This window comes from Anabrus simplex, chromosome 6 (genome assembly GCF_040414725.1).
Source record: "Anabrus simplex isolate iqAnaSimp1 chromosome 6, ASM4041472v1, whole genome shotgun sequence".
NCBI lineage: Eukaryota > Metazoa > Arthropoda > Insecta > Orthoptera > Tettigoniidae > Anabrus > Anabrus simplex.
Window position 1 is genome coordinate 175,894,484 of NC_090270.1, and position 13,334 is coordinate 175,907,817.

Consider the following 13,334-nt stretch of genomic DNA (forward strand, 5'->3'; position numbering starts at 1 on the left):
GAAGTTTGTCCCGCAGGAGTTTATTTACGTGCCGGTAGATCTACTGGCACGACAGAGATATATGTGAACACCTTCAGAGACCACCGAACACACCAGCTTGGGCGTATAAAGATAACGTTGTACTCTCTGAGTCACTGGCGTGGCTAATTAAATTAGGAATGACGGGTATAATTGTGGTGTATTGAAATAGGTGGCTTGGCCTAAAAGCGAAAGCAAAATCATCTCTTTACATGCAATGAGGACCCGTGGAGGAGTGGAGGATTTTACCGTGCTATTAGGGTCGCGCAGCTGTGAGCTTGCATTCGCGAAACAGTGGGTTCGAACTCCACTGTAGGCAGCCCTGAAGATGGTTTTTCTTGGTTTACCATTTTCACATCAGGCAAATAATGGGGCTGTACCTTAATTAAGGCCATGGCCGCTTCCTTCTCACTCCTGGCCCGTTCCTATCGCATTGTCGCCATAAGACCTATCTGTGTCGGTGCAAGATAAAGCCAAAATGTATAAAATGTATATATATATATAATAAAAACCGGGCGAGTTGGCCGTGCGCGTAGAGGCGCGCGGCTGTGAGCTTGCATCCGGGAGATAGGGGGTTCGAATCCCACTGTCGGCAGCCCTGAAGATGGTTTTCCGTGGTTTCCCATTTTCACACCAGGCAAATGCTGGGGCTGTACCTTAATTAAGGCCACGGCCGCTTCCTTCCAACTCCTAGGCCATTCCTATCCCATCGTCGCCATAAGACCTATCTGTGTCGGTGCGACGTAAAGCGCCTAGCAAAAAAAAAAATATATATATATATATAATAAAAATTAAGATAGAGTGGTTATCTCTATACCTGGCCGCCGTTGTCCCGATGAATTAACCTGGTACTCAGTTTTGGTTCTGGTACAGACTGAGTGTCTTTCTGTAGAAGTGAAAAATTCCATTTATTTTTCGACTTGATGGCTCACGTCATTCCAAGTGAACCGAACACACCTTTACCATCTCGACTAGACAGCGAAAGAATCAGGACGTTCTGTGAAGATAAGCAAATACTGATTAGAAAACCGTAAGTAGGCCTATTAAGTAAAAACAAGGGAGGAAAAAGAAAAACCCATTCCCTCCATTGCTATAGACTACATTTTGAGAGCACCGGGATGTCAGGTAATGTATCGTTGTTGTGCCTGAGGAAACCTCCCTCTCCCCTCTCTCTATCTCGCTCTCTCTCTCTCTCTCCCTCTCTCTCAATCAATCAATCAATCAATCAATCAATCAATCAATCAATCAATCAATCAATCAATCAATCAATCAATCAATCAATCAATCAATCAATCAATCAATCAATCAATCAATCAATCAATCACTACTGATCTGCATTTAGGGCAGTCGCCCAGGTGGTAGATTCCCTATCTGCTGTTTTCCTAGCCTTTTCTTAAATTATTGCAAAGAAATTAGAAATTTATTGAACATCTCCCTTGGTATGTTATTCCAATCCCTAACTCCCCTTCCTATAAACGAATATTTGCCCCAATTTGTCCTCTTGAATTCCAACGTTATCTTCATATTGTGATCTTTCCTACTTTTAAAGACACCATCCAAACTTATTCGTCTACTGATGTCCTCCCACGCCATCTCTCCACTGACAGCTCGGAACATACCACTTAGTCGAGCAGCTCGTTTCCTTTCTACCAAGTCTTCCCAGCCCAAACTTTGCAACATTTTTGAAAGGCTACTCTTTTGTTGGAAATCGCCCAGAACAAATCGAGCTGCTTTTCTTTGGATTTTTTCCAGTTCTTGAATCAAGAAATCCTGGTAAGGGTCCCATACACTGGAACCATACTCAAGTTGAGGTCTCACTAGAGACAAATATGCTCTCTCCTTAACATCCTTACTACAACCCCTAAATACTCTCATAACCATGTGCAGAGACCTGTACCCTTTATTTCCAATCATATTTATGTGATTACCCCAATGAAGATCTTTCCTTATATTTATACCTAGGTATTTACAATGATCCCCAAAGGGAACTTTCACCCCATCAACGCAGTAATTAAAACTGAGAGGACTTTTCCTAAAACCCACAACCTGACTTTTATCCCCATTTATCGTCATACCATTGCCTACTGTCCATCTCACAACATTATCGAGGTCATTTTGCAGTTGCTCACAATCTTGTTACTTATTACTCTGTACAGAATAATATCATCTACGAAAAGGCTTATCTCTGATTCCACTTCTTTACACATATCATTGATATATAAGAAAACATAAAGGTCCAATAATACTGCCTTGAGGAATTCCCCTCTTATTTTTTACAGGGACAGGGACATAGTACCACTCTCTCACTACAGAGGGTACAAAACGCATGTGTTCGTTACGTGACAAATGCCAGGCGTAATGAACGCATAACACCCTATTACATATCGCTGCAATGGTTGAAACTCCATGAACGTCGGGAAATCCCAGTAGCTGTTGCTAAGCACAAAATGTTCAAACTGAAGACCCCATCCTACCTTTAAACCTATGGAATCGGTACATAACAGAAATAATAGGTTTACAAAAACTACCCTTCAAGTTCCCCTTCATCGTACCACTAAATTTAACAAATCTTTTGTTTTGCACTGCATCACGTATCATTAACGTCTTTAATCTTCATCGTTTCGCAAAAAACACGAACTGTGCCCAACTAAAGCAGTCAATACCTGTCTTCCTGAAGGAGTGCGCAAGGGGCTAAGATCAGGCATTCTTGTGCCTAACAATCAGAAATATGTGTATTTCTTAGAAAATTGTTTCTCTGTTTTAGCTTTGTATTCTTTAGATTATTCTAGTCCAAAATAATAATGAGGCTTAATGATTTACTTTCTTACTTATTATGTAATGTATGTTTTAATTTTACTGGATTTAGTATCTGTATTTTAAAATTTTTAAATTTGAATGTTTAACTGAATATATTAATATTATAGACATGCAGTTAGTGTGTTCATAACCCTGCATTGTATTAACCTGGTACTCAGTATATACTGAGTGTGTTTCTCTAGAAGTGAAAAATTCCATTTATGTTTCGACTTCCTGGCGGGGAATCGAGAGAATCCGCCAAAATTCGCGATCTGACACGTTTTCTGAGAGATTACGGCAAATCTTTCTTTCCAGTAATCGATTTCGTACTTCCCGGGCTAGCTCCAGGTATTTCGCCCGGTCTGTTGGGTTCTTAAATCTTTGCCATCTTTTCCTATAAGCATTTTTAATATGGATCAAATCCTTGAGGAGATCCGGCGTGGTGTCGTCATGGGTGCCTTGGCGGTACTGAACCCGCGGCGGACTGCATTCGTAGTCATTACCCGGCCAAGAACCGTTTCCAGCGCGGTATGCACATTATTATTATTATTAGGGTGAGCGATATTAGTTAAATTTACGTTATTATTTATTTATTTATTTATTTATTTATTTATTTATTTATTTATTTATTTATTTATTTATTTATTTATTATTATTAATGTTCTGAGTCCCGCAGCAAGATGCAAGACCGCTACTTGGCGGTAAATTACATCTGCTGCCATTGTCATTGCTAACAATGTGACCAGCACCGTTATCACGCGTAGGCAATTGCGCGGGATATCTGGCGATACGAATGATATACTTCCGTGCATTATTGACCTTATTATAGAGGTGAAAAATTGCACGGTCATTATCATTCCTATCGTTATTTTCAAATGTGTTTACATTTTTATTTTTATGCCAGGAGAATATACTGTAATCTAACTTTAAATTCTCCAAAGAAAAAATGGCTCTTGAAAACGAACCAAGGAAGGATTAAAAATGATCGGTTTATGACCAGAATTAAGGACATTGTGAACAGTAAAATTAACTGGTCTCAACTCCTTTTTCAACGCACCGCCGTTGATTTAGCCCCTCCCCCCCCCCCCCCCCCACAAAAAAGAAGAAGGCGTGTTTCTTTATGTTTATAGGAAATTCCAAATACCAATGTTCACGTCTGTTACCTTCAGTTCTGAGATATAAGTATCCCCACAAAAGGAAATAACATTTATCACTTCTTTTCACACTTCCAACCTTAAGTGAATTTTCCGGAAAAAATACTTGTTTCTTTACTAGTAAAGGATCGTCTAAATACCAGTTATCACGACTGTAACAACTTCAGTTTTTGAGATATGTGTCCTCATAAAAGGAATTCAACTCCTTTTCACCCCCGCCCCCAAGATGATTTCCCCCCAAAAATGCATTTTTCTTCGTTTTTAAAGGAGATTCAAATACCAATTTTCACGTCTGTAACAACTATAGTTTTTATTAGATGTAAGTATCCTCATACAATTAATTCAATTAATTTTTCAATTATTTCACCCCACGCCTCTTCATTGGATTTGCCGAAATAAAAGAAATGCGTTTTCTTTTAATTTTAAAGCAGAATCCAAATACCAATTTTCATGTCTGCAACATCTTTTGTTTTTGAGATAATAGTATCTTCATACAAATCATTCTACTGTATTTTCAATTCCCTCCTTCCTTTAAGTGGATTTCCGAAAACAAAAAATACGTATTTCTTTGTTTTTAAAGGAGATTCCAAATACCAATTTTCACGTCTGTAACATCTTCAGTTTTTGAGATATCAGTATCCTAATAAAAAGCATTCACCCGCATTTTCAGCCATGTTTCTTTAATTTTAATGTAGATTAAAAATACCATTTTCACTTCTGTATCATGTTAAGTTTTTGAGATATACTGTGGACATGCTCATTTTACAATTTCACCCCATTTTAATTCCCCTTAAGTGGAGTTTCCGGAAAGAAATAACCTATGTTTCTTTACTTTTACAGGAGATTCCAAATACCAATATTTACGTCTGTAACATTTTACATTTCTGAGATGTGTTGTAGATATAGTCTTTCTAAAAGTTCACCCCATTTTTCACTCCTGTTTAACCCCCGTTAATTGGATTTTCCAAAACAAATATATACGTTTCTTTATTTTTAACGGAGATTCCACCTTCCAATTTTCAGGTCTGTAATATCTTCAGTTTCTGAGATATGATTATCCTCATTAAAGGCATTCAACCCCTTTTTCACCCTTTTTCATCCCTCCTAATGAGATTTTCCGAAACAAAACACGTGTTTCTTTATTTTTAAATGAGATTCTAAATACCAATTTTTACACCTGTTAACTTTTCAAGTTTTGAGGTATAGATACACTCATTTCAAAAATTTCTAAAAATTCATCCCGTTTGTCACTCCTGTTTAACCCTTATCAGTTATTTTCCAAAAACCAAAAAATTCGTGATTCATTATTTTTAAAGGAAATTCCAAATACCAATTTTCAGGTCTGTAATATCTTCAGTTTCTGAGATATGAGTATCCACATTAAAGGCATTCAACCCCTTTTTCACACTTTTTCACCCTTTTTATCACCTCTCCTAGGGGGATTTTCCGAAAACAAACAATACGTGTTTCTTTGTTTTTAAAGAAGTTTCTAAACCAATTTTTACATCCGTAAACTTTTAAGGTTTTGAGATATAGTTACAATCGTTTTAAAATTTCACCCACCTTTTCATCCCCTTACCGGCGGAATATCCAAAAGTCCTCCCTTAGCAAGCACCTACATTGTAATATAAATGTATCCTCAAAATTTCATTTCTTTATGCCCAGTAGTTTTGGCTCGGCGATGATGTATGTGTCAGTCAGTCAGGACGTGTTCTATTATGTATATATAGAACATTTGTAAGACAAACCACTAAGTGATAATATTGTGCGATAAATACTGACCTGCAGCATATGTACCATCAAGAGCAAGAAATTTTTGACACCGGGCGAGATGGCCGTGCAGCTAGGGCTTATAAAGATAACGTTGTACTCTCTGAGTCACTGGCCCGGCTAATTAAATTAGGAATGACGGGTATAATTGGGGTGTATTAAAATAGGTGGCTTGGCCTAAAAGCGAAAGCAAAATCAATCATCTCTTTACATGCAATGAGGACCCGTGGAGGAGTGGAGGATTTTACCGTGCGATTAGGGTCGCGTAGCTGTGAGCTTGCATCCGGGAGGTAGTGGGTTCGAACCCCACTGTCGGCAGCTCTGAAGATGGTTTTCCATGGTTTCCCACTTTCAGACCAGGTAAATGCTGGGGCTGTACCTTAATTAAGGCCAAGGCCACTTTATTTATTGAACTTTAAATGACCGAGCAAAGTTGTAAGCTGAAATATTTCACACAGCGGTTTTCGCAGTTGCAACAACGGTATTCTTCAAAAAGAGAAGGAGACCAAAATCAGAGAGTAAAAGCATTTAAATACCCTTTAGAATGCCTCCGATCTCAGCCGGGGTCGAACCCGAAGGGCAGTGACCAGCTGCCTGCCCCACTGAAGTACTAAGGACGAAAATCCCATGAGGGCCTTGACCTGCCGAAACCAACGCTACTCAGCGAGGTGGCCACGTGGTCAACGTGATGACATACTCAGCCTATTGATTGGCTTTCTTGACCGGTACGCTGCCTCTCTTTGGTGCTGTTGTTGAGACCGAGTACATGAGAGTCCCAGGGCGAAAACTATACTCTTTACTCATCTGTTTTCGCGACGTGCCGATGAGTCGGAAAACCTCCATCACGTACACTGGCGGAGGAGAAGCAATCTGTCGTGTAGGAGTAAATTTACTCCCATGTCAGGGATGAGAAACCCTCTTCGCTAAACTGTTAAAAATCTACTTTTGGGGTCGCAGTAAATTTAGAAGAAGAAGAATTTAGAGAGGGTGGAAAGCTTCCCTTCTTAAAACAAACGGCTCTTTTCAGTGGGGGGAGGGGTTAATTTAGATTTCTAGTAATTGTATCAACAGCTCATCAGCTGGTCTCACGGGGTAGAGAAAAGTCCGTTCCAGCCCTTAATCCAGAATGGAAATCCTGGAATGGCCGCAAATCGAACCTGGGGCTTCCAGATGAGTAAAGGAGTAGTGATAAAAAGGGGACTCTGGGCCAGGGGCTAATGCGCAAGATGGCCGCCGCGCGCAATCTACCTCTAGGGCTACCGCGCAAGATGGCCGCCACGCGCAATCTACCTCTAGGGCTACCGCGCAAGATGGCCGCCACGCGCAATCTACCTCTAGCTACGCGCTACGTCCTCGGACACCTTCAGAAAATAGGATGTCGTTATCTTATGGAATACTGTCGAAAGAGGCTACTAAAAGGGATACCTGACTTGGAAGAGCAAGTGTTAGCGAACTAGGGGTCATTAGCTGAGCCTAGGTATGATGTATGCTAAGCTGTTGTGTATAACCTCCCTTGGCCAACTCCTGTAGGTCACTTTATTCCGAGGGGGCGGGGTTGATCAGAGTAAAGCTCCTCCAGGGGCACCGAGCAACCTGTGCTGTTGTTGTGTCTGCAATGGCGAACTTAGGTTTTTTTTACCTGAGTCTAGCTATGATGTGTGCTAAGCTGTCGTCTGTTTAACCTCCTTGGCCAACTCTTGTAGGACACTTCATTCTGATGTGGTAAGGTTCTAGCAGAGTAAAGCTCCTCCAGGGGCACCCTTGCCTTAGGTAGGAGCCGAGCAACCTGTGATGTTGTGCCTGCATTAGCGAACTCGGTTTTTTTTAGCTGGGTGTAGGCATGTTGTGTGCTAAGCTATCGTCTATCCAACCTGCTTGGCCAACTCTTGTAGGGAGTACTTCAGCCCTAGAGGAGCAGAGTAAATGCTACTCCTAAGGATTCGAACGTGGAGTTGACATAAACTCAAAACTAAAGAGCTTAAGTGCAATTCAAATATCCTCACCCTGATTGAAATATGTGTACGATGTGTACTGACTACAGTAAATGTGGAGACATGTTCATCTCAGCAGAAAAAGAATGATTTTGCGAGCTAAGCTGTATTTTCCCCTACCTGGTGTAGTACTAAGAAATGTTGACAATATGTTATGATGCGAGACACTTGACTTGAGAGAGAACGCGGAGTCTTCAGCTACAGGTCATAGCTTGTTCGCGATGACGGAACTACAGCTCTTGCTACCAAGATAACGTTACTCTACTTAGATCTGAATTGTTTTATGAGGTAGGGTGGAGGGGTAGATTTTTATTAATGGTATACTGCTAGTCGTAAGGGTAACTAACAGGGATGGGCTAACTCAGGAGAGAGCTGTGCTAGGACACAGAGGTAATTAGACATATACAGAGCCTTATAGACGCATTCTCTAGTTTTCTTCTTTCTTTCTTAACCTGCTTACCATCCAGGGTTGATTTTTCCCTTGGACTCAGCGAGGGATCCCACCTCTACCGCCTTAATGACAGTATTCAAGAGCTACAGACTCTGGGTCGGGGGGATACCAGTACCTCGCCTTACATGGCCTATCGTTAACTTCTTAAGACTTAGCTGCTTACCTGATTATGGTTAAGCGTGCTAGGTTAACCCATGCATATGACGCCAGGCTTAACTTTACAAGGGCGTTACAGTCTCAAATTTGAGATTCGATCTTACGCTCAACCCAACTAGACGAGATAAGACATGATCCAGGGACTTTGATGCTGAGATTGGTGGAAGGACTAGGGATATGGTGTGAGGTGTAATACAAATGCTTTATTTACAGACAGCGTAATATTGGGGAGCATCTTCGAAGTTCTAAAAACGGAGAGCCTAGCATAACATAGAAGAAATAACTGCACGTGCAAGTTGACTAGCTTTCGATGTATTTGCTAACACATAGAATACAAAGTATTTTTTCCCTACAAGTTTGCATCTTAGGTACAATCACGCAGGAAGACCTTACCTATCCTTGTACTGAATACCCAATGTAATACGTAAAATTAATGTGGTGCCGGAATATAGCTCTGCAGCATTTCGCGTATTATCAGAATTCCCGAATACAGAATAAAATCCTTACTTACACTTTACGTTTGATATCCCTGCAGGCCTGACGTTGCGCTGACCACGCGTTAACCTCCTAGGCGATGGTGTAAGCCTTAATACATAACATGCTTCATTCATTGAGACGTAAGGCTGAAAAGCAACCTTAGGTCCAGGGGAGATGAGCGACCGCGCAAGGTATCAGCCAAAGAAAGACAAAGGCTACGAAAGGCGTGAAAATTAAAGATTCCTTAGCCTTCGTAAACCTAATAGCGTAAGGGTCGGAAAAGAACAAGAGTTAACCGAGGAAGGTCGGATAGGATAGATAAAAGTGAGTGACCTAACACAAGTAAGTAGAAGCATGCGTATACATGGGGTCTTATGGCACTAACCCGGTGGAGGCTGTGCTAGGGCTTTTTGCCTTGTATCTAATAAAATCCATGACCCAGCCTGGAATTACCCTAATTCGAGGTTCTATCCTCCTAACCGGATGCCCTCCTAACTTGCAACTCTCGGTGGAGTGATGTAGGAGGGTGATGGAATACTGCTGTAAGAAACGACTAAAAAAGGGGTGCTCGAGGGCTTTTAACTTCCGAGCGTGGTATAAGCGACAAGAGGACCTCAAGCTGAGTCTGGCATTAATTATAGTTGTTTAACATTTTTGAATAGGGAATCGAAGGTTTAGTGACTCGAGAACAATCTTCTACTCACAACCACGAGGCTTTAGGAATCTGCTGACAGTGTAGCCGGTTACGCTATGTAAGCAACTCAGCTGTCGCAGAGATGCATGCCGTTACAATTGACATGAATGAAATATCTGACCCGCACACACTTCGACTCTTTGAATACAACTCTGCATCTGTTGGCACAAAGGGGTCTATAGCTGAGTCTGGCATAAGTCTGCAGAGCTACTTCAGGGTTTACAACTTGTAACTCATAAGCTATTAGTTTTTATTAGCTTAACATTCGGAACAAGGCTACTATGCAAGATAGCTGCTATACTTTATTCGTTTAGACTTAACTAGAGGGCTGTCTCATAGGCTGACAACTTGTACCTTAAGACCTCATGCATTACAATTGTGTCAAACACGGAATGTAGCGTACAGGACCTGTTATTTCTCTTTCTTCTTCTCCTCCTTAACCTTTTTCTCAATATATTTGGATTAACACGACGAAAAGCATAGTTCGCAAGCCAGAAAACGTAATCATGCACAGTTAAATTTATGACCCAGCCGAAAATTAAATCTAAGCCCTTGTTGATGTAGATGAAGAGAAGTTTATTACGACGGAAACACTTAGTTCTCAAGCCACAAAACATAATCATACGCAGTTAAAATCACGACCCGCCGGGGATCGAACCCAACGCCTTGTAAACTTAAGGTTAGTATGCTAATGATACAACCGAGGAGCCTTGTATCTAATAAAATCCATGACCCAGCCTGAAATTACATCAGCCCTCGACAATACAAACTATTAAGTGAACTACGAGGGGTTATTAACTGTGTGTCTCTTATTACTCTTAGAAAAACTGATAAAATGTTAGTCTCTTCTATCTTTAAAGTCGCAACGATGTCGCAACGTCCATTGGTTAACACTTGGTTTCTTTCGAGCTTAACATTTAAACTATATAGGCTATACTCGTATATATAACCTGTAGCGTGCCTGCCTCTTACCCAGAGGCCCCGGGTTCGATTCCTGGCTAGGTTAAGGATTTTTACCTGGACTTGTGGGTTGGTTCGAGGTCTACTTAGCGTACGTGATTAGAATTGAGGGGCTATCTGACGATGAGATAGCGGCCCCGGTCTAGAAAGCTAAGAATAACGACCGAGAGGATTCGTCGTGCTGACTACACGACACCTCGTAATCCGCAATCCTTCGGGCTGAGCGACGGCCGCTTGGTAGGCCAAGGCCCTTCAAGGGCTGTAGTGTTATGGGTTTTGTTTATGTGTATATAACATTTTACTCTTACGTCTAACTCTATTGATAAATTGTCGTTCTCTTCTGACTTCAAACTGGTTACCTATCTGACCTTTATTAATCCAAATTTCGTTTCTTCTAATGTTTAACTGCCTGTTGTCATTTCTTGATGGATACAGTACTTTGCATCCATCTCTTGGCACAGGCCAGAGTAAAGTGTAGCTTCCACCGAAGTCCCAGTCAACATTCATGACTGTGACAATATTGAAGTTGCTGGGGTATGGGTAGTGCTGAGTAATGACATTCAGAGCATGACTAGTGCACCTGAGTGTTATGAAAGGTGCTGCTCATAGGGTCAGTCGTGCTGCAATAGTACTTTCTGACCCAGTGAGGAAAGCAATGACAAACTACCTCACTCATCATCTTGCCTAGTACGCCTCATTACGGTGCTGCCATTGGTTTTTGGTTTTCCTTACAGCCGCATAACCTTTGGTGGTGCAATTTGCGGATCCAACCAGCCTCTGGGCTGATGACCTAACAGACAGACTAATTTTTAAACTTGCGACTCGACGGAAGATCATTTAACGATTCAGCTGAAGTTGGTACATTTTTGATAGCAGCAACACCCTTATCGATTGTTATCTGCAAGAACGCTTCTACTTTGTTAGGAATAGCAAATTAATCTCTATTGGTAAATGGTTTATCTCTTCTAACTTTAAAACTCGTGACGATGTGTAACCTCTGTTGTTCATGGTCAATGACTGTTCACAATGTACCTTACAGTAATGTAATCTATTCGTGTTGTGTATATCTGTGGTTATTCTTCAATAAACAACTGCACTGGATGATCTACTAGACTTATGGTTTTTGTTATAGTCCTTTACTATAAGCAGTTACAACCTAAGCTTCTCAACATTGTGTATTATTCCTGCTAAGGTACACGGGAAAATGATAAATGTCTGATTCTAAGAAAACGAAAAGTTTACCGTGCTAATGACAATGAGTTAAAACTGTGTGTTCAAAACCAAAAAGAAATTCGTGCTAAACACATGTTAGTGAACGGAACCCGGGACTTACGTCTTATTATAAGGCAAAAGGGCTTCCACCTCCTAGCAAAAGAGCAAAAGGGCTTTCTCCTCCTATCAAAAGGGATCCTGCTCCTAGTAAATGGGCTAAAGGGATCCTCCTCCTAGCAAAAGGGCAAAAGGGCTTTCTCCGCCTATCAAAAGGGATCCTGCTCCTAGCAAAGGGGCTAAAGGGATCCTCCTCCTAGCAAAAGGGCAAAAAGGGCTTTCTCCTCTTATCAAAAGGGATCCTGCTCCTAGCAAAAGGGCTAGAATTGAACTTGAAACGGAACAGTAACACGGGACTAGGAAAAAATGTAAACGATTTAATACTTATGCTTTTCACATAGGGACATAGCGGCTACACATAGTATTGATAGGGCTAGAAAGAATAGTGTAAAGCATAATGCATGTACTTTATTGATAGGGACAGCCCTTTTGCCCTTTTGATAGGAGGAGGATCCCTTTAGCCCCTTTGCTAGGAGCAGGATCCCTTTTGATAGGAGGTGAAAGCCCTTTTGCCCTTTTGCTAGGAGGAGGATCCCTTTAGCCCCTTTGCTAGGAGCAGGATCCCTCTTGATAGGAGGAGGATCCCTTTAGCCCCTTTGCTAGGAGCAGGATCCCTTTTGATAGGAGGAGAAAGCCCTTTTGCCCTTTTGCTAGGAGGAGGATCCCTTTAGCCCATTTGCTAGGAGCAGGATCCCTTTTGATAGGAGGAGAAAGCCCTTTTGCTCTTTTGCTAGGAGGTGGAAGCCCTTTTGCCTTATAATAAGACGTAAGCCCCGGGTTCCGTTCACTAACATGTGTTTAGCACGAATTTCTTTTTGGTTTTGAACACACAGTTTTAACTCATTGTCATTAGCACGGTAAACTTTTCGTTTTCTTAGAATCAGACATTTATCATTTTCCCGTGTACCTTAGCAGGAATAATACACAATGTTGAGAAGCTTAGGTTGTAACTGCTTATAGTAAAGGACTATAACAAAAACCATAAGTCTAGTAGATCATCCAGTGCAGTTGTTTATTGAAGAATATCCACAGATATACACAACACGAATAGATTACATTACTGTAAGGTACATTGTGAACAGTCATTGACCATGAACAACAGAGGTTACACATCGTCACGAGTTTTAAAGTTAGAAGAGATAAACCATTTACCAATAGAGATTAATTTGCTATTCCTAACAAAGTAGAAGCGTTCTTGCAGATAACAATCGATAAGGGTGTTGCTGCTATCAAAAATGTACCAACTTCAGCTGAATCGTTAAATGATCTTCCGTCGAGTCGCAAGTTTAAAAATTAGTCTGTCTGTTAGGTCATCAGCCCAGAGGCTGGTTGGATCCGCAAATTGCACCACCAAAGGTTATGCGGCTGTAAGGAAAACCAAAAACCAATGGCAGCACCGTAATGAGGCGTACTAGGCAAGATGATGAGTGAGGTAGTTTGTCATTGCTTTCCTCACTGGGTCAGAAAGTACTATTGCAGCACGACTGACCCTATGAGCAGCACCTTTCATAACACTCAGGTGCACTAGTCATGCTCTG

At 41.2% G+C, this 13,334-nt stretch overlaps 2 protein-coding genes across 2 annotated transcripts in view; both read right to left on the minus strand.

Moving 5' to 3' along the window:
- The window catches only part of LOC136876268 (inactive pancreatic lipase-related protein 1-like), a 343,437-nt gene that overhangs the window by 80,627 nt on the left and 249,476 nt on the right, over positions 1-13,334 (minus strand). The gene's annotated exons all lie outside the window — the stretch shown is intronic.
- Positions 1-13,334, minus strand: part of LOC136876267 (uncharacterized) — a 136,021-nt gene that overhangs the window by 9,363 nt on the left and 113,324 nt on the right.